At 44.5% G+C, this 19,061-nt stretch overlaps 1 protein-coding gene across 5 annotated transcripts in view; it reads left to right on the top strand.

Moving 5' to 3' along the window:
* PSKH1 (protein serine kinase H1) overlaps nucleotides 1-19,061 on the top strand; it is a 38,387-nt gene that overhangs the window by 5,728 nt on the left and 13,598 nt on the right. The gene's annotated exons all lie outside the window — the stretch shown is intronic.

A 19,061-nucleotide genomic window follows, 5' to 3' on the forward strand; every position in this document is an offset into this window, starting at 1 on the left:
GGGGATAGACTTTAGGCAGAAGATGGGTGCCCCCACCTTCCCAGAGTCCCATCGCTCTGCAGAACAGTTGGGTGCCAGGCTGACACAGCTCCTGCTAACTTGCTTCTGGTCGTGGTGGGAGATCTCAGTTATCAGCCAGCTCCTCTACTAGCACAGTTGCCAAGTGTTGGCATAACCTCACTAAGAATCACACCTATAGAAAGTGGAGGCATCCTCATTTGCGAGTTGCGTTTCTGTCTATATTCGTCCCTGGAAATATTAAAAAAACCGAAGGTTTTATAACCTCTCAAGCGTTTCGGTTCTAGAACGCCATGACTTTGTGAGATGAAGCCCACTGGGAAAGTGTTAATGAGTGGCTAAGTTTATGATTCTGAAATGACAGTAAAATAACTGTCAAAAAACCCAAGAGTAAATTCTTGATTACTTTTGTATTTTTAGGTATGCCAAGTATGTTGGCATTTTAATGATGGATGGAAGGAGTCTAACATTTTAAGTTTTTAAATGTATTAAACCACTTTAGGATTGTGTTTAAACAAAAATAAATCACTCTGAAGGGTTTTTAGAGGTGTCAGTAAGTCTTTTATACTTTAAAGCTGTCAGGCTAGCTTGTGTTAATAGTTGGAATCTCCAAGTTAAATGAAACTGAGAGGAATATTGGCATTTGCGTAGGAGGCCACTGAGGAGAGCCCAGACTAGGGCCACCGGGTGCTTGTAGGTTGTATACACAAAGGTAGCATGTGCACCGCAGAGAAAGCATTAGAGTATGTTTTGAAAGTGCCAGTGCACAAGCCTGAAGCGTTTCACTTGTTATCCCACCACAAATTACATACTTGAGGAAGCTGTTATGACAGCTATGCATGACGTGAGTGGTTGTTCTGGAAAGCTGTAGATGTTTTACTGCCTGGAAAACAAGTATGTGTCAGCCAGTAGCCTGTATCTTTTGCCCAGATGCTTTCTGTTCTTCTGAAGCCAGGGAACATGGATGCTTTAATTTACCGGTGTAATTAAGCCTATGGCCCTAAATTGCAGGCATGTTTGACTGTAGCCAGGTATTGGCAGGAGATGCAGGAACAGGCTGCCGGCTTTGTGAATAAATTCTAGGTGAAAACAAAGTGAGCCAGAGATTTAGAGGTATCTGGCATGGTTCCTACAACTGTGCCAGCTTTCTTAATGGTGTCTTTTGGACCTTTAAATGCTTCCAAGTTTCTGATGTTCACAGAAAATTGCTCTTCTGGTTTTTGTGGAACACTGGAAGAAGTGGGAAGAGATAAGGCTGTTGATAAGTTCATCAGACTGATGGAAATGGCAGGAGCAGTACGTCCTGGTTTGTTTGGAACAAGAATGGGCAGAGTACTTGACTGTGTTGCAGAAGGTGTCTGTCTTGGATAGATGCAGAAGCAGAGAGCTCGTGGGAACAACTGCGTTTCTTCTCTGTAATGTGAACTTTGATGATGTGAAGTGGAAGAGGAAATGTTAAAAGAAGCCTGCGAAGTGAAGCGCCCAGAGCTGACAGCTTGAGCTGTGCAGCTCAGGCAAGTTTCAGTGGGGAAGGAGGGAGCCGTCTTCCGAGCTGTGTTGCTGTACCATGTCTCACAGCGGCAGTGCTGTGAATTTGCTGAGAATTGGTGCAGAGTCCCACTTTTTGAAAGGTCTGGCCTCAAAACCTGGTCAGAGAGGACAAAGCTGTATTGAGAGAGGAATAAAAGCCAAGACGCATGCTGACCTGAGAAGTAGCTCCGTCTTCTTGAAAAACAAGTGAGCTCATGCCCAGCTAATGTATTGCTTTCTGACTGGGACCCTCTTACCACCACTCCCCTGTTCCTGGAGTGTGAGGTCTGTTTGAAGAGGCTATTAGCAGATCGATAGAAGAGGTCTCCCATAATAGGTTATTCAGGTACAGCTGACATCACTGCTCTGATTATCTCTTGTATCTCCTTCTGTACTTTCTCAGCTGCTTGGAGTGATGGGTAGGGTGAGGAATGAAGAAAAGCTGGCTTTGTAACTTGGCATACTTTTTTTCCCCGAGCATCTCTTGAGTAAGGGTTACGTGGGCTATTGAGATTGCATTTGATATAGCCTGCTACAAAGTCATTCTCTTTCACTTGTTTTGTTAGAACTCGCTAGAAAGAAGATTTGGCAATATTTTAATTGAAGTCTTGGGGATAAAACTGATTTCTGGGGATCTCTTTGTAGCTTAAAAAGTTGTCTGAGGAATAAAGCTGGAATTCCATTCACGGTTTTTTCCTTTGAATTTGAAAGTGCAGAGATGAACATCAGGCCATCGTTATCCTGCTAGGACAGGCTTGCTCTGGTTCTTTTTCAAAGCTTGTCCTTCTGTTGAATACTGATACTTTTATGTTGCTTTAAACACCTGAGAAAATTGCTGGAAGATGTGGAAGATAATATAAGTTATGGTTAAATAGGGAAACTGAGCTAGGGTGTATGTATTGTTCTGGTTTTGATACCTGATCTGGGCAAATAATTTACCCTTTGTGGTCTGTTTTCCTATTCGTAAAACAGGATCAGCTTTTTGTGGTACTTTCTTCATGGGTGGGGTTGTTGTGGGTACATCTCTTAATCAAACAACCAAAAAACTTGTTCTAAATAATGGTGCTAGTGGATACACTGATAAATGTGACGTAAGGAGAGACATATTTGATATATGAAGGAAACTGGTCATTGCAAGGCTGTAGGAGCTCTGCAAGGGACTTAGCCATCATGCAGAGACACGATTGGTTTTTGTGTGGCTTGCTTAGATTTTCCAGTGGTGTTTATTAAAGTTCCTCACCAAGGGCTCTTGAAGGGACTTTGCAGCTCTAATGCGATAGTGGCCTTTGCACAGATCAGCAATTTGCTGAATGTAAGCACAAAGTTGAAATATGTGGTCAGGTCCATGGTGGGGGAAAAAGCAGTGAAGTTGGAAGGATCTGTCCCCTTCTGCCCAAAAGCGATCAGGATGAAGTTTGCTAATGATGTTGCACAGGGGCTAATGATGATGAAAATGAGGTTTCATTTCGTGGTGAAAACGAGGGCTGTGGACTGTAGAAATTTGCCTGAGTTCGAAGAGTAACTGGACAAATCAATGGAGAGAATGACACTAAAAAGTCCCAAGTATGGATAAAGAGGTCCCTAAGCCACAAGTTTTTGAGACTTGGGAGTATAGGGGGAGGGGGTTTGTGTTGTTAATTGCAACATAAGGACTGTTTTCTTGGGCTCTCCCTCTGTATCTGCTGTCGACTGATGTTGGAGACACTATACTGGACTGGTTAGATCTTTGATCCAGTAACCTTCAGTCCTAGGTTAGTCTTGCCTTCTCTCATTTCATCCCTCAGGTGGGTGCTTCATCCCCTCCCAAGAGTTATTGAGCTGAGTAACAGGCAGGCTGCCTGCAGAGCAGGGAGTGCTCCGAGGCTGTGCATGCAGCGTTTGGGACACCTGCCTGTGTGCTGGGGGTGTTCGGTGATCCCATCTGACACTGATGGAGCAGGTACCATGTCTTGTGTGGTTTTAACTTGTGGTTTGGAGGCAGCGTTATTTCAACCAAGTTTGAGAATTGGAAATCAATCCCAAGGCTTATCAACTCCCATGGGCTAATTTTACTTGCTGTATAATAGTTCTTTGGAAAAGCTAGACATGTAAAAAGTGAGGAAGGCAAACATTTCCTGTTAAATGAAAATGCTTTTGAACTCTTAGATTTCAGCCCAGTGCTGGAGTTCCTCTGTAGGTAGGTGGAAAAGCAGGCAACGTATACAGACTACATGGTAATAAGAAGTGCATTTTTGCAGATGATAAAGTTAGTTTAACTTCCCACCCTCCTGCAGGAACATGTTTGTTTGTGGGTTTTGGTTTTTTTTTCCCCTTGGGAGAAATGAGTCTTTCTTGACATTATAAATCTATAAAGGAAAGTGTGGTGTGAATTGCATTCTTCTTCTGACTCTATCCTTCTCTGTTTGGTGACTCATTCAGATTTGAAACACGAACACAGAACCTATCTCATTGTCCTGCCTGGCTAGCTTGCTACCTGGTACACTTTCTATGATGGCTTCATTCTGTGACAGCTCCCCTTGCTAGTTAGTGTTGCTGTTTAGAGTTCTGCTTGCTTACTTTCTTTGCACTCCCAACAACACCCCAAGATGCTGTCTTCCCTGTTGCTTCTACGTCAGATGTGCAAGGGTGACAGCAATTTTGGGGATGGCTGGTAACACCTCATGTCTAAGTGTTTAAGTGGTTCTTTCTGATCCCATGAGCGTGTGGTGCCTTTCCCTACTGACTTCACACAGAATATAAACCCTTCTGTTTGTTGAGAAACTTGAGTGCCTTTCATGGGAAGTCATGTTTGGAAACATGTCCCCTTCAAATCAAGGATTCTTGAGGGTCTTCACCAAAGTCTAGTTTATAAGGCTTCCTTGGTCTTCATTTAAAAACTGGCCTTTTCTCTCCATCTAAAGAGCTTACCCTGCAGCCTGGCTCTCATTCTAAGTTTGAACCGTTGTAGCATTGCTTTCTCCTGACTTGACAAGTACTTTCTTGCTCTGTTCTTGCACATGTAGATCTGTGCTGCACATTTTTGTATAGCTTGTTTCCTTGTCCATGTCCACCCAGATTTCTTCTTCTCCACTTTTTTTTTTTTTTTTACAGTTGGACTTGAGGATCTTAGAGGTCTTTACCAACATGAATGAATCTATGATTCTGTGATTTGGGTTGCCTTCACTTTCTACCTGGGTTCCTTTGCAGTCTTGGTTCACTGGGTCTGTGGATGCTTGTTTGCAGAGATCCTAATGCTGAGAAGGGAGTGCTGTGGTCTGTTAGACTGTCCCTGACATAGATGGCAGCTTCCTAGGATAACCAACAATACTGGAGACTTGTTCATATACATAGGCTTCAAGCAGTTATAATATGGGAAAATAACTAAGATGCACATAAAAATATTGTAAGTAAAATTTTATAATTTTTGTAGTCTTGTCACCTTTTGAAGTTATGTCAAGTCAAAGGAAGGGCACCTATTTCTAAATCTATATGCTTTTATTTATGATAACTTAAGAAACTGATGGCATTCATGAATTGGTTCTGCTTTTTATTTTGCAACAGAGTGGCAAGTGCCAGTCCAGACAGCATCAGCAAAACAGTTGGTCTGGCTTCCTGCAGTACACTGTTGCAATGCATACCACTGAATTTAAACATTACAGGAAAATTTAGGCACAAAGGGACCTCAGGAAGTCTCTGGTCCAAACCTCTGTTCAGGGCAGGGCTAAAGCTAGATGAGGTTGCTTAGCGCCTTTTTCAATCAAGCTTTGAAAATTTATAAGGATGGAGAAGTCACCACCTCTCTGGTCCTTGTCCCAGGGCAGCCCCAGTCTCGTGGGAGAAGTTTTTCCTTTACATCCAGGCAGAATTTACCTGGTTGCAGCTTGACAGTCATCGTTTCCCTTTTCACTGAGCATCTCAGATGTCTGGTGCGGTGTCATCCTCTTTGTAACTGCCCTGACAGTACCAGCTGGTGCAGTTTGATCCCATCCCATTTCTCCAGCTAGCTGAGGTCCTTCTGGATGGCAGTCCTTCCTTTTTGCGTATCAACTCCTCCTCCAAATCTTGGTCAAAAGCAACAGAGAAACGAGTACTAAAAATTTTAATGGTAAAGAGGGATTTGCAGCTCAAATGGCTTCAGAGGAAAGCCAAAGGAGAGGCTTAACATGCAGATTGTGTGGGCATAGCATTTCTTTTTTCTCTTCTTGAGCATTCAGCATCTTAGTGATTATCTGCCCTAGCTTGACGTTGAAAGTGCCAAGTTAAATGCAGGTATTGAGTAAACAGTGCAGGTGCTGCTATGGATAGATTCAGGCTGAAAGAATGAATTGCCATTAATTACATGAACTACCCTAGTAGATAAGTGGAGTAATGTGAGTGGTGTTCCCACAATAACTCAGTCTACGTAAGTAAAGAAACAAAACGCTCTCCTCAGTTTTCCCTGCCTGCAGGTGATCCCAGAAGCAGGAAAAAAGAAGAGTGCTGGCAGTGCATTGGCAAAGGAACTGTGGCCCTATGTTGTTAGGTGCTGCCTGATAGCAAGATTAAAAATATGAAAAGCCATTTTAAACCAGCTGCTGCATGCTTACATGAGTCCTTACCCCAGCTACATCAGTATGACCACAGAGGGTTTCCAAAGTGTTCTTGTAGTTGTCCTCATTGTGCTGGCTGGTAAGAAGACTTGTAACCCCCCAAATCTCTTGTGACACTAATGCAGTCTTACCAACTTTTAATATTAATTTCCTGCATTTATTCAACTTTCTGAAAGACAATGGGGTACAGCTTGAACCCAGGCTTCTTCTGACTCCATGGGGAAACTAGTTACTGAAATGCCTGTCCCTTTGCAAAGGGACTGATCAGTGATTGTGTTATGAGTGGCCAGATTTCCTATCAAATGACAAACTTGTTCTAAAAGAGGCACAAACAATAAAAAAGTAATTATTCTTGGTAACCTCCTTCCCGTAAAAGTTGCAGATGGAGATGTGTAGTGGCAGAGATCCACAGCAAAAAAAAAAAACCAACCCAACTTTGTTTTGCATGCTTGTATTTTAGTGTAGAAAATAATTTCCTGTAGGAGAGGAAAGAAAATTGTACTTGCATATCACAAAAAACACCTCTTCACAATCCCTATCATTTTGCAGGAGAGTTCCAACAGTATAGGACAAACATTCTCAAATTTTGGAGGTGGCTTTTTAAAGAACTGTAAGTTTTGCATTGATGCTGCAGCAGGTGGGATCCTTGACTGTCCAGCTGCCAGTCCCGGAATTGCTTCTGCATGTTTGCACTTCTGGTCACTTAGAATTAATTACATAAGCCTAGGTAATTAAAATAAATAAATCTAATTTTTGTTTTGGTGACAAGTATAACCACTTTAGAAAAAAATACCAGTTCAGAAAAAAAATCAAGTTAATGTTAGCTTTACTTTCTATTTTATACTTTGTTTGCCCCAGAAATTTGTCCAGATTTTTTCCTGCAGTTCATACCTATAGCTTTGTTATACCTCATAAAGCTTTGTATAATATGTTATATGCTAATTAAATTGGTTATAGGGTCACAACTGCCTTGAAAGGGGGAAAACTCTCCCTCTGGTGATTTCCCCCTGGTACATGTCTCCTGTTTAAGAATGGCAGTAAGGCAGCCTGTCTTCCCTAGGTTTGGGCTGGAGTATGTGTCCTGGAAAACATTCAAAGCAGATTTAAAAAACTGCCCGGAACAGAGAAGCACCACTGCCTTCTGATGGTCCTGTTGGTTCTGTTTTGTTGGTTTGTTTTTTTTTTCTGATACAGGAGATAGTCATGTATCTACAAGAGGCCAGGAAAGCTAGTATGTGTGTTTCATTTATTGAAGATTTACCTTTGCACGGTGTCCTGTGCTGCCCTTTGCTCTCAGAGGAGCTCCTTGGAAAGCCACCTTATTCTTCTGGAAGTTCTTCATTGCTGAGTGCCTTGGGAGAGTCTGGATGAAGTGAGACCCTTCGCTCGGGGGGGACCTGGGCCAGTCGTGCTGACCGATGGCGTTGACCTCCCTGGCTGTACCAGCCCCAGTCTTTAGAGCCATTAGAAGCTTTTGCAAGACAGTCGTCACCTTGGCCTCTTGTCTTCATGCCAGAAGAGAGAGGAGGTTTCAAACCAGCAGGGTGGCTAATTTTTTCAGTTGTCTTGGAGTTTCAGTGTCCCAGGCAGCTGAAATATAGCATAAGAAGGAAAACAGGGACAGGGCAGCTGAAGGCACAGTTTTAAACCGTATCTGTGGTATTCATTTGCATGATCATACAAGTCTCTGGGACCACGTTTAAGCCTCCTTGGGGCAAGAAAGTTTTTTACTTACAGCAGCTGCTCTGTTTTTTTCCTGTGAGCCATGTTAGATGAGGTGGTAAAAGTGTTTTACAATAGTCCTATTGTTAGAGAAATGCATGCATTTTTTTCTAAAAATTAGGGATTTTTTTTCTATGTAAGGAAGTTTTTTATATAAATTGCTGAGCCCTTTGCCTGGAAAAAGAAAAAAAAATCAATTTACAGAGGAATGTGCTTTTGCATTTCAGATGGCTGTGAGAACACAGTGATTTTTAAGTAGAGCAACAAGAGTGTTGGTGAGATGCAGTCAGATGGCTCTCTGTTGAAAAGGGCACTATACTCTGCTTTGAAGAGCTGAAACACTTGAACAGGATGAAAGCGTGCCTCTCCTAGCCTGGCACAGAACACCGAGGCCAGCCATGTAAATGTACTTCTCTTAGCTTCTGCTCTTTTCTTTTAATGCACTGGGTTAGTGGGTGTGAGTATATGTGGGTTTGTGTCGCACCGTATGTATCTGAGAGCTGAAGTGTTTGTCCAGATCTTTCCTGCTGCAGGAGTGGACATCTTAGGCTCTCTGAAACATGATAAGCTCAGTTAAGCCCTGGAAAATCCTTCAACCTCCTGCATGTGTCATTGACCATGCTGCTGCAATAATTGTGTGCTGTATTAGAAAATACTTTATTTACAAGTAAAGCAACGCCTTTTCCAGTAAAAGGACATTGAAACCTATGTATGCATTTAGAAATTGGTTCCCCTTTGCTTTGGCTGCTTCTTGAGTTGTTTTTTTTAATGTTGTTTCCTCTGCTGGAATTGGTGTCTCAAGGATCTCTCTCAAAATCATTCCTTTTGCCTTTTTACTGTACACTTTAGCTTATGTCACAACTCAGCCATGAAGATAATACCAAATCCCAGGGCAGAGTTAGCAAGGAGAGGGGTGACCTTTCTCTGCGTATGTCTTTCATCTCCATACAGCTGCAGTCTGCAACACCCCATTTAGAGTATATTTCACAGAATCTGGCATGTCATCAGGTCAGTGAATTTTCTGACTGGCTATAGTGGCAGGTGAGTTGGCTGGGCTTTCCCTTCCTTTGGGTTTGTGGTTTCTGTGGCTGGAAGCATCTATTAAAACAACAGGGTGGAGACACCACCTGCCTCACAGTGGTGACTTGTTTGCACTGTAATGCTTGGATTTATTCTGGTGTGTCAGGTGGAGGAGCCCAGGCTGGAAGCTCTGTCTAAGCCTTGAACCTCGAAGGCCCTAGAAACAAAGCAAGCAGGAGAGTCTCCATGGAGAAGGGGAGTGTGGTTTTTTCCCAGTAGTTTCATTCACAGCCCCTTTTCCCTAGGGCTGCTCTCCATACCAGTAGCACCTGTGAGTTCAAGGCAGGAGGAGGGGCAGCAGCTGAGCATTTTGGTTAGGATTTTTGGGTGAATTGACAGGGTTTGGAAAAGTGATGCACAGCATGTGGCACGTAATTATTGTGAGGATGGAGGAAGGCAGGAGCCACATCTGAAGCAAAAGGTCTTGCAATAATGCTGTGATTTGACATACTGTATTTCATTCCTGCATTTCTGGGCCCTATAAAATCCTATTAATGGCAGAATAGTATTTCTGCAGAATCAGGGATGTAGGGATAAAGGGACTGGTAGGGTAGAAACAGAATATTAAGCTCCCTCTATGCAGAATATACATTATTAACAGAAGGGATTTGAACTATCAACTGCCATTGGTGTCTTTGACTCCTTTGCAGTCCCTAAAAACAGACTAGGCAGTTTCCTCTTTTACCTTTTGCTTTCTACCTGTGCCTCAGATGTGTTGTTTTTCCAATACCTTAGTAGGGGTTTGTTTTGAGTGGCAAGGCACGCTGCTGCATGCTTACTTGCTACAGACCAAGGTTTAGCGAGTGAGAACGTCAATTCTGCATCGGAAAAAGCTGTGATCTGCAAGAAATGACTCTTAGCTGCAGGGAGGATGGGGTTTGCTTGACCATGCTACCTCATCTGCATCCAGTGTTTCACTGGGGCTGGCAGATGGGCTATGTTGTATTGAGAGTGCAGGAGGTTTTTACCTTGCTGCCGCCTTGCATTTCCACCAGTGAATGTGGTAGAAACATTGAGTTTCCTAAAAGACCATGGGAAGGAGAAAGAGTAACCGCTTTTACTGCAGCTCTGCAAGCTTTGAGAGGTGATCTGTGCAAACCTGGCCTGTTCTAAATGCAACAGCTGTCCTCTCCTCCCTTTGGGAGATGATGGCTGTGGGGTAGGAGCCTGTGCTTCTGGGCAGAGGTGGGTTTGAAGTTCAGCTGCTCCTGAAGATGGGCTTGTGCTAGGTGCAGCCCTTGAGCTGCAAGCACTCGTCTGGTTCTGTGTCGTCAGTGCTGTGACATGCACAGGAGTTTATCATGGCAGGTTGTGGGGTGAGTGGATGGACATAATATCTTAAACTGCTTCAGCTGAATTTGCTAAATCTGGCCTGCCAAGGACCTAAGGGTGGTATGGCTCCAGTCCATCCTATGGAAATACAAAAGTAGAACAGTGGTACTACTCTAGAGGCACAGGGAGCCCTGACCGACACCTGTAAAACATTTTTAAAGTGAGCTTTCAGGTGGGTGCTGTAAACGTGTTCCACTCTGGAGAAAATTACAGCACCTTCCTTCCTAGCTCCCATCGGAGCCACCAGGCGGAGCACCAGACTCGGAGGCTTTGCAGAGCTGGCACATGGCTGTAGTTCCAGCTGCTGTCCCTGCTGCCCAAAAGCTAGTTTTATTTAATCAAAGCTGAGGTCTGCAAAGAAGGGCTGTGAACATGCACCTTGTGGCAAATCATTTTGCGGCCTGTAATTGACCCTGCCTTAGAGAGAGGCAGTTGAACCTGATATACTTGGAACAACCTGCTATTGAAAGATGTGTCCGTTTTCCTCTGTCCAGCATTTGTGACTTCCCTAGCAGTTGCAGTGTGCTCCTGCCCTAGGATGATACAAAAGAGGAGTCAACCAGCATACATAATGGCATAGGTAGGAAGTCAAGATTTTGTTTTCAAATAGTTAAGATCTCTCTTCAGCTGCAAAACCTGTTTTGGGGAGCTTCTGTTGGTACTGAGCCCGGCAGGGCTAAAAAGGTGCTTCCTAAACCTGGAGTTTTTCTTGGAAGTCTCTTTACCTAATCCCTGAAATCCCTAAATCTGATGAGATTGCAATTGAAGCTTTTGGGCTGGTAGACACAAGGGAACTGGGTTAGTTGTTCTGCACTGGAAGGGGCGGCTCACCCCAACAGCAGCGCATCAGAGCTCCCTGGTTTGGAGCGTGAGCTTCAGGGCTGACGCTTCTGCTGTCTCCATTCTCACCACTCTGCTGCTTTGCCCTCCTGCTGCCCTGAGTGAGTGCTAAGATAGAAATCTGAGGCACGTTTTCCAATACATTTGTTATTTTAAGTGGATGCTTTTATGGATTTTCCTGAAAACTGAGCTTTTACTGATACACCAGATTAGTGCTGATTGGTAAAATGGGAGCCATGCGGACAAGTTGAGGAGAGGCAGAACGTTCTGCTGGTGGCAATTGAGAGATACCCGCTGTTACTGCAGCATATGCTTAACTGCTGGTGCGGACGTATGCCTGGCTGTGTGCCTATAGCTTGTGAGCTTCCATCAGCATGATACACCCTACATATCAAATGCACCCAGCATTTCAGGCACTTTTGAGTGAATAACTGATGAATTTGATTTTTGTACCTAACAAAAGGTAGAATTGAGCTGTCTAAGAGGGGAAGTATTCACATGTTTCCTATCTTTGTCCGTGTCTAAAGAATAATTTCTAAGGGATTCTTTCAGTCTGGTGAGTTTGAGAATGGTTATGTACCTCAGACGTAAGAAAAGTTTCTTGTTATAGTTGTAATGACTCAAAAGACTTCATATACTGTTATATCGGCTGCTGATAGGAATACCTGAGTTACAGTTTCTTATCTCTTTCCACTTAGTCCTTCATATTTTTTTCATTTGCTTTTAGCTTTCCAAGGAAATCTTGATAGCTTTCTTAAGCTACCGTTTTGCTCAAGAGGCAGATATTGCAAAATTAAGGAAAAGTAGCTTGGCTCTTAGATGAGAATGTAAAATCGTTTTATGGCATACACATCTTCCAGAATTCATAGGAGTTCCTGTACCTCTAGTGTTTGGCACAGGGGCTTGGCAAGGCTAGACCTGACATTGGACTTAGCTATTTCATGAAAGTGTTCCACGGTGTCTGAAAAATCCCTGTTTGGAAACCCACAGTAGCACTTGATAGCCTTGCTTTGGAAACCTTCTGTGTGCGCTGGATGTATGCCAGGCACATGGAGCTCCCAAACAGTCAGTATGGGTAAATCCAATGAGTAAGCATGATAACCGTTGTTAACAGAGAATCTGAATTACCCATGTCTGCAGGCAAAGGAGAGGCAGAATTTGAAATATTCCTCATCTTCTGGAAGCAGGGAGCCTTCTCCTGTCCCTTGCTTTGGGCAACCAGCGTTGCCTCACATGTCTTCTGCATCAGCTGATACCTTCTGTGTCAGTGGGTGAGAAGTACTGTGGGGAAAAGGGGGAAACTGTGTTCTCCACTTACTGCTACAAATCATTTTGTCCTCGTCTGCCCTTCATGCTGAGCAAAACTTCTTTGCCTAGAAGCTAGGAAAATAATGTTCTCCAGTCTTCCTGGGGGCAGAAGCCAGCGGACAGATTCTGCTATACGGCACTTTCAAAATCTGCCACGCCACAGGTGAAGCAGGGAGAGCATGGGGACCAAATATTCTATTTCCCCAAACCTGTTGTGTTAAAAAGTGGCTCGTCAACAAAGTAGAATATGTAGTGACCATGGTTCTCTAGAAATTGCCAAAGATCCAGTGGTACTTGGGGGTTTATTGACCAAGCCCAGTGAGGGAGGGGGAGGTATGTTCTTCATATTTGCAGGTGACATTGAATTGGAAGGGCTGTGAAGTGCATTGAATTCCAGATGGCCCTAATGAATTTGAGCAATTCAATAGCAGGTGCAAATGTTTTAAAGTAAGAGTAAATTAGTGCACAAAAATGGGTGAAGAACAGAAGATTAGAAGGTGGTGGCCTGTCAGAAGAGGATCTGCCTATGAATCACAAACTATTATGCCAGACAGCAATATCATACTTGTGGAAAAACACAAATGTACTGAGGTGTATGGACAGAAAGACAGGCTGTGTGTGGTGTAATCCTGCTGTGTTTAGTGGTGGCTGCAGCGTGCCAAGCTCCAGCTCAGACACTTCTAGGCAGTGACCTTCAAAAACACTGCAGGGTAAGCGGAGAGACTTGACAGAAGATCAACAAAAACAATTGTGAGTCAAAAAATCCACACTCTTTGGAAGATTGAAACATTTTTGACTGTTTGACCTAAAGAAAGTGTTGTCATAGCGTTTGCAAATATACAAAAAGCGGCTTCAAAGAGGAAAAGGAATAATCTCTTTTCCAGATTAAGTCAAGCAAGAGCCTTAGATTGCACTTAGAAGGATTCACATTAGACATTTTACAATACTAATGTCTCCCACTCCTAAAAAAAATTTACCCAGAGGATTGCTGAAGCTGTCTTGAAGACCAAGTTAGGCAGTCATCTGTCAGGGATGATGCATCTGTGGTGGATCCTTTAGGGACTGTGGGATGGATTGAATGATCCCTGGATGTCCATTGCAGCCCTGTTTTTATCCTGATTTCCCAAGGAAGGAAAGTTTATGGAATTGTGCTCTTTGTCTTTGTCTCCCACAACTAACTATTTAACTTCTAAGGTCAGTTTCAGCGCAGTTTGAGCAATGTGGAGAATTCAAAGGCCTGAAATTTCTATGAATTTTACAAAATTCAGTGGCTCAGCAGGAGAGAGATCTAAATTCCTATCTTTGCTGCAGGAAAGGTAATTAAGTATCAGTCCAAATTTATCCAGAGAGCTGATCAGCACATGTTTATTTTCGAACGATTTGTGGCACACTTGACCCTGTTAAGTATGTGGGATGGAGCCTGGGCAGTGGTGCATGTAGAAAGGAGGGACATGCTGCTGCCATGGTGGGGGACATGACAGTGCTGTCCAGGGACAGGGAGGAGAAGCACTAGAATCATAGAAACCTCGGTTACAGGAGACCTTGAACCCCATTCAGCTTGAGATGGGACTGTTCCCCATAGTAGATCGTGTTGGCTGTTACTTTGTCTTCCTGAGTCTTGAAAAAGATCTCTGAGGATGGAGATCCCTCACCTTGGTGAGGACCTTTTCCAGGGCTGTACCACCTTTCCCTGGTATCTCCTGATACCAACCTTACAAAGCGCAGCTTCTCCTATTGCCCCTTGTATTGTTTGGACCTGCTGTGTGGCCCTGTAATCCTTGTAACTACTTTCAAATAAATGTAATCTGCTATTAGATTGCCCTTAGACTTCTCTTTGCCATACTGAACAAGCTGAGCTCTTTCCACCCCTTCTTGAAGGCTGTGTGTCACAGACCCCTGGCCATCTTGTCAACTCTCACCCAGATCTTCTCCACAGCCTTCTTCAAATGGGGGATGGCCAGGCTTGACAGTAGTTAGTGTGATTCCACATAGCAAACTGAAAACTTGAGCTTCTTTTTGAAAAAAACAAACAAAAAAAACCCAACCAAACAAAAATCCCAACCCAAAACCCCAAAGCCAACCAATGCAGGAAAGAACAGGGTAAGATAGAACAGGGAGGAAAAATAAAATCCCAGCAGTATAAGATTATAGATGCAGAATTAGGTATGTGTAGGCTAGGGATGTTTGAGGGGTCCCTACTATAATTTTTCCTTGTTGTGTATATGCAGTTCCAGTGACATACTTTGTTGTTCAGCAGGATCTGTCTCCTTCACTGAATAGTTCTGGATGCTGAAAGAGACTGAGAAGATAATAAGGAGAAATGCAGTGGAGCGGGATCCGGAACAGTTGTCCTGCTCTGGTTTCTAACAAAAACATCCCAAATAATGCTAGGAAAGACCACTGTAAACCAGTCACCCAGGACTGAAATGTGCTAAAACAAGTGAACCTACTTCTAGTGTCTCCTGTTGTTTTGTGCACTTAAAAATTTTCTAAGTGGCAATAGTTTATATCCACCTTGCCTACCCAAACCAGCACTTTCTGGGAGAGAAACAGGAATGTCATTAGATTGGGCCATACTGGCCTAACTTGGAAAGCACTTAGATACCTAAACGTGGGCTTTCAGGAAATGCTTGGATGGACAAAGGGACATTTTGCCACCTCTGACCCATGCCTGGGTTGGAATCTGATTAAAATTGAAACTGTGACTAAAGAAGAAAGGAAAGCCAAGCCAGGCAGCGGGGCAGGTGCTGCTCTTCTGCTGGAGCCTGGGCACTGCTGGTGGTTTCAGCCCAGCTCCACACCTGCATGGTGCATTTGGTGCTTGGGTTCAAGGAGCCTCCATGCTGTCCCAAGCAGTAGAGGAGAGCTGCTGCCAGCCAGGGAGCAGGGCACAGTTGGACTAACAGCTAAGACTGTCTTAAGATTTACTCCCCCTCATTCCTTCTCTTGTAAGCACCCAGGGCTTGTGCATCAACAGCTTGAAGCCTGTGGGAGTGTGTGTATGTGGAAGGTTATAAGCTTATCTGTTCACCCTCCTCCACTGCACTAATCGTCGTGATAAAAGATATTCTTCCTCCTGGGGGAAGATTTTTCCTCGGTATCGGACACCGCCGTTTCTTGCTTAAACTGTTACTCTGATTTGGTATGTAGAAACAAATGCGTATTAGCTTCAGTTCCAGTTCTTAGCCAATACATCTTTTTGCTGTGTGAACCTCAGGAAGTTCAACAAGGCCAAGTGCAAGGTCCTGCATGTGGGTTGGGGCAATCCCAGGCACAAATACAGTCTGGGCAGAGAGCGGGTTGGGGGTGTTGGCTGGTGAGAAGCTCAGCATGGCCCAGCAATGTGCGCTCGCAGCCCAGAAAGCCACCAGTATCCTGGGCTGCAGCGCCAGCAGGGTGACGGAGGGGATTCACCTCTGCTCTGCTCTGGTGAGACCCCCCTGCAGTGCTGCATCCACCTCTGGGGCCCCCAACATAAGGACGTGGACCTGATGGAGCAGGTCCAGAGGAGGCCACACAGATGGTCCGAGGGCTGGAGCAGCTCTGCTGTGAGGACAGGCTGAGAGCGCTGGGGTTCTTCAGCTTGGAAAAGGCTCCAGGGAGACCCTAGAGCACCTTCCAGTACCTAAAGGGACCTACAAGAAAGCTGGAGAGGGGCTTTTTACAAGGGCATGTAGTGGCAGGACAGGGGGCAGTGGCTTTAAACTGGAAGAAGGGAGATTTACATGAGCTGTTGGGAAGAAATTCTTCACTGTGAGGGTGGCGAGGCACTGGCAGAGGCTGCCCGAGCAGCTGTGGCTGCCCCACTCAAGGCCAGGTTGGACGGGGCTTGGGGCAACCTGGGCTAGTGGAAGGTGTTCCTGCCCATGGCAGGGGGAGTTGAAATTAGATGACCTTTAAGGTCCCTTCCAACCCAAACTGTTCTATGATCTCTTAAGATAATTAAGAATGAGAGATCATAATCCAGATCAAATCTGAATTTTTCTTTGGAGAAAAAAAGCACTGAAGATGTCAGGATACCCAGATGTTACGAATAGATTGAGATAGGTGTTCCCAAGTTTAGTTACGGCAAATGCTATTGTGAACTGGTGCTATAGCAATACCGTTGGAAATTTCTGACTCCTTCCACTGCTTGCCTTTTTTGATGACTGTCTCCAGCAGTCTGTATTCAGTGATCTTGTCTTTTCACCTGTATTCTTTAGAGTCCAGGTCTCTTGACCCTGAGTTTTCTCAATATATGATTTCTCAGTCAAGGCAGTGGTTAAAGTCCCCTGTATCTAACTGTAACTTGCTGACATATTTTGAAGAGATGTGTCTGAAGTGATCCAAGCTAAAACCTGGTATTACCCTATTTTAACATACCAGTTATTTCCCTGGACATTACAGTTAGAAGAGCCATCCCTGGCTGTAGAGAAAAGCTTTGTGTTTTGTGGTTTTTTTGTAGCTGCTGTAATTTTATTGCATGTTTCTAGCTGAATACTCAGTGCTTGTACAGGGAAAATCAGCTGGCTATTTCCATTCAGAAAGCTGGGTTATGGAAGTTCACAGCACCAGATGGCTGCGCATACTTATAATGCTGTGGATTATTAAAGGGCTGTTGTATTTTTCCTCTTTCATCCTTCCTTTATTCCTCCTCCCCACATCAACAAATTAATGCTGAATGCTTGGGAATCCGTCCTGTGCAGACTTCAGCACATTACATCTTTTCATTGGAAACTTCTTGTTCCAGTTCTTTTGAAGTGCTTGGTTTTGATCACCTCTTTGCAACTGCTCGTGGGCTGAGCGATGCCCAGGACTGTGCAAGCCTGTCGTTGTTGGAGCCCCAGCACAGTCCTAGGCTGGTTTAGCACTTGACATCTCATAGTTGCTGTGCCCAGCTTGCACTTTCAGAGCCGACCCTTTCCATTTTCTGAAGTCATGTAAGAACCTCCTAAATTAGACAAAACTGCTACATTAGTGTGAGTGTGTGAAAGATGCAATGCAAAGAATACTTAGGGACCTTTAGTAAAAACTAACAGCCTGTCACTTCTCTACCACCAAAGACATCTGAATTTTAAAATGCAGCTATTCTGAGAAGTGGTAGAAAATGATGTGCCCTGCCTCCACCACCACAGATACATGTTGGATTGAGTTGTTTTTGTGGAGGGGGAAAAAAAGCAAGCCTTTGCTGTCCATATTGGTGATACCTGGCTGCCATCTGTGTCCAGATTGACTTTCTTGTTAATGTTTTTAATGGTCCAGATGTCTTCAGTGGGACTGTAAACAGCAGCAGTGGGTGAGCACAGAGTGGAGGTACGTACAGGGACACGTACACGGTTCTGAGCAGCGGTATGGCCAGGTGTGTCTAGAGGTAGAGCTGTTGCAAGCCTTGCATCCCACGTATGTTCTGCAGGGCAAGAAAGGCTTGTCCTGATGTGTGTAATTACCATCCAGAGCAAACTCCTCTTAAGAATTCTGCCTGCCCAGGTCGGGGTGGTCTTTGCAGCTTCTTGAAGCATGGTGTGTGCGTGGCCAGTCCTCACAGGGGTGCAACTGTGTATCTGGTGGAAGATGTACTGCTGACATCTAGAGACCTCTGAAATCTGATTTTAAAAAAATACTTGGGGCAGGGGGAAAGTAGCTTAGAAACCTGAATATAACAGAAATATTTTAAAGAACTAGTGTCCAACAGGAAAATGGGTTAGAAATGTCTTTGCCATGTATTTTAAGGTAAAAACAAGTAAAAAGCCAGCATAAAACAGTTGTCTTGTTATCTTGTGCAGTGGAAGTTTTGGTTACCGCTGGACAGCAGTGTACGCTCCCATCACAGGCAGGATAAAATTCAGGGACTCTGTTCTGGTATCTGAAATCAGCCCTGAAAGCTGCTCAGCCTGCAGGGTGCTGGTTCCCAGCCCCCCGGGTTAAGTTCAGTTGGACGAGAAGACCCCCGTTGGTCACGCAGGTCAGCGTTTCATTTCAGATGTGTGTGTTGGGAGGTCTCTGCGGTGTGCGCCAGGTTCGTGCTCACTTCAGCTGTAAGTGAAAGAGGCGGGTTGGTTGTTCAGACTGGAGAGTAACATGTTTGTTCCCTGCATGCTGGCATGGACAGCGCCTCAACAGCTTTTATGCTGATGTGAATAATAAGCAGCGGGGGGTGGCGGGATTTAGTCACAGAGGGCCTAGCACTGCACAAAATCACCTAGCCTAAGTGACACCTGGGGGGGATCTCTTGCTTTTCCTCCTCCCCCAGACTCGGAGCCTGAGTCTGAATAAAACAGCACACCTGAGAGCTCTTGAAGGCATTGTGAATGAGGCTGCTTTCCCCCGAGTGTATTATCTAGCAGGGCTGAATTCGTGGGTCAGCAGCGTGCCCTGTGTTTTATGCAGCTTATGAGTTCAGGGGATGCTTTTGTAGGAAATCCTGGTGCGCTTTGGAAGCAGCAGCTGTCATTCCTGGGGGGCCAGAGCTACAGATCTCCACCATGGGAGTTTCTCCCGTTGTCATTAAGGCCGTGAGACAGACTGTGGCATGAATTTTGTACTTGAAGTACTGCTAATTCTGGATTCTGTGCCAGTCACTCACCTGGGCTGATCTAGCTGCCTCTGCAGCCACCTGGTGAATCATGCCAAGGAACGGTGGCTGAGAGCCCCTGCAGCAAACTGACCAGAGGCTCCCTGGTTTGG

This window comes from Falco cherrug, chromosome 14, assembly GCF_023634085.1.
Source record: "Falco cherrug isolate bFalChe1 chromosome 14, bFalChe1.pri, whole genome shotgun sequence".
Classification (NCBI taxonomy): domain Eukaryota; kingdom Metazoa; phylum Chordata; class Aves; order Falconiformes; family Falconidae; genus Falco; species Falco cherrug.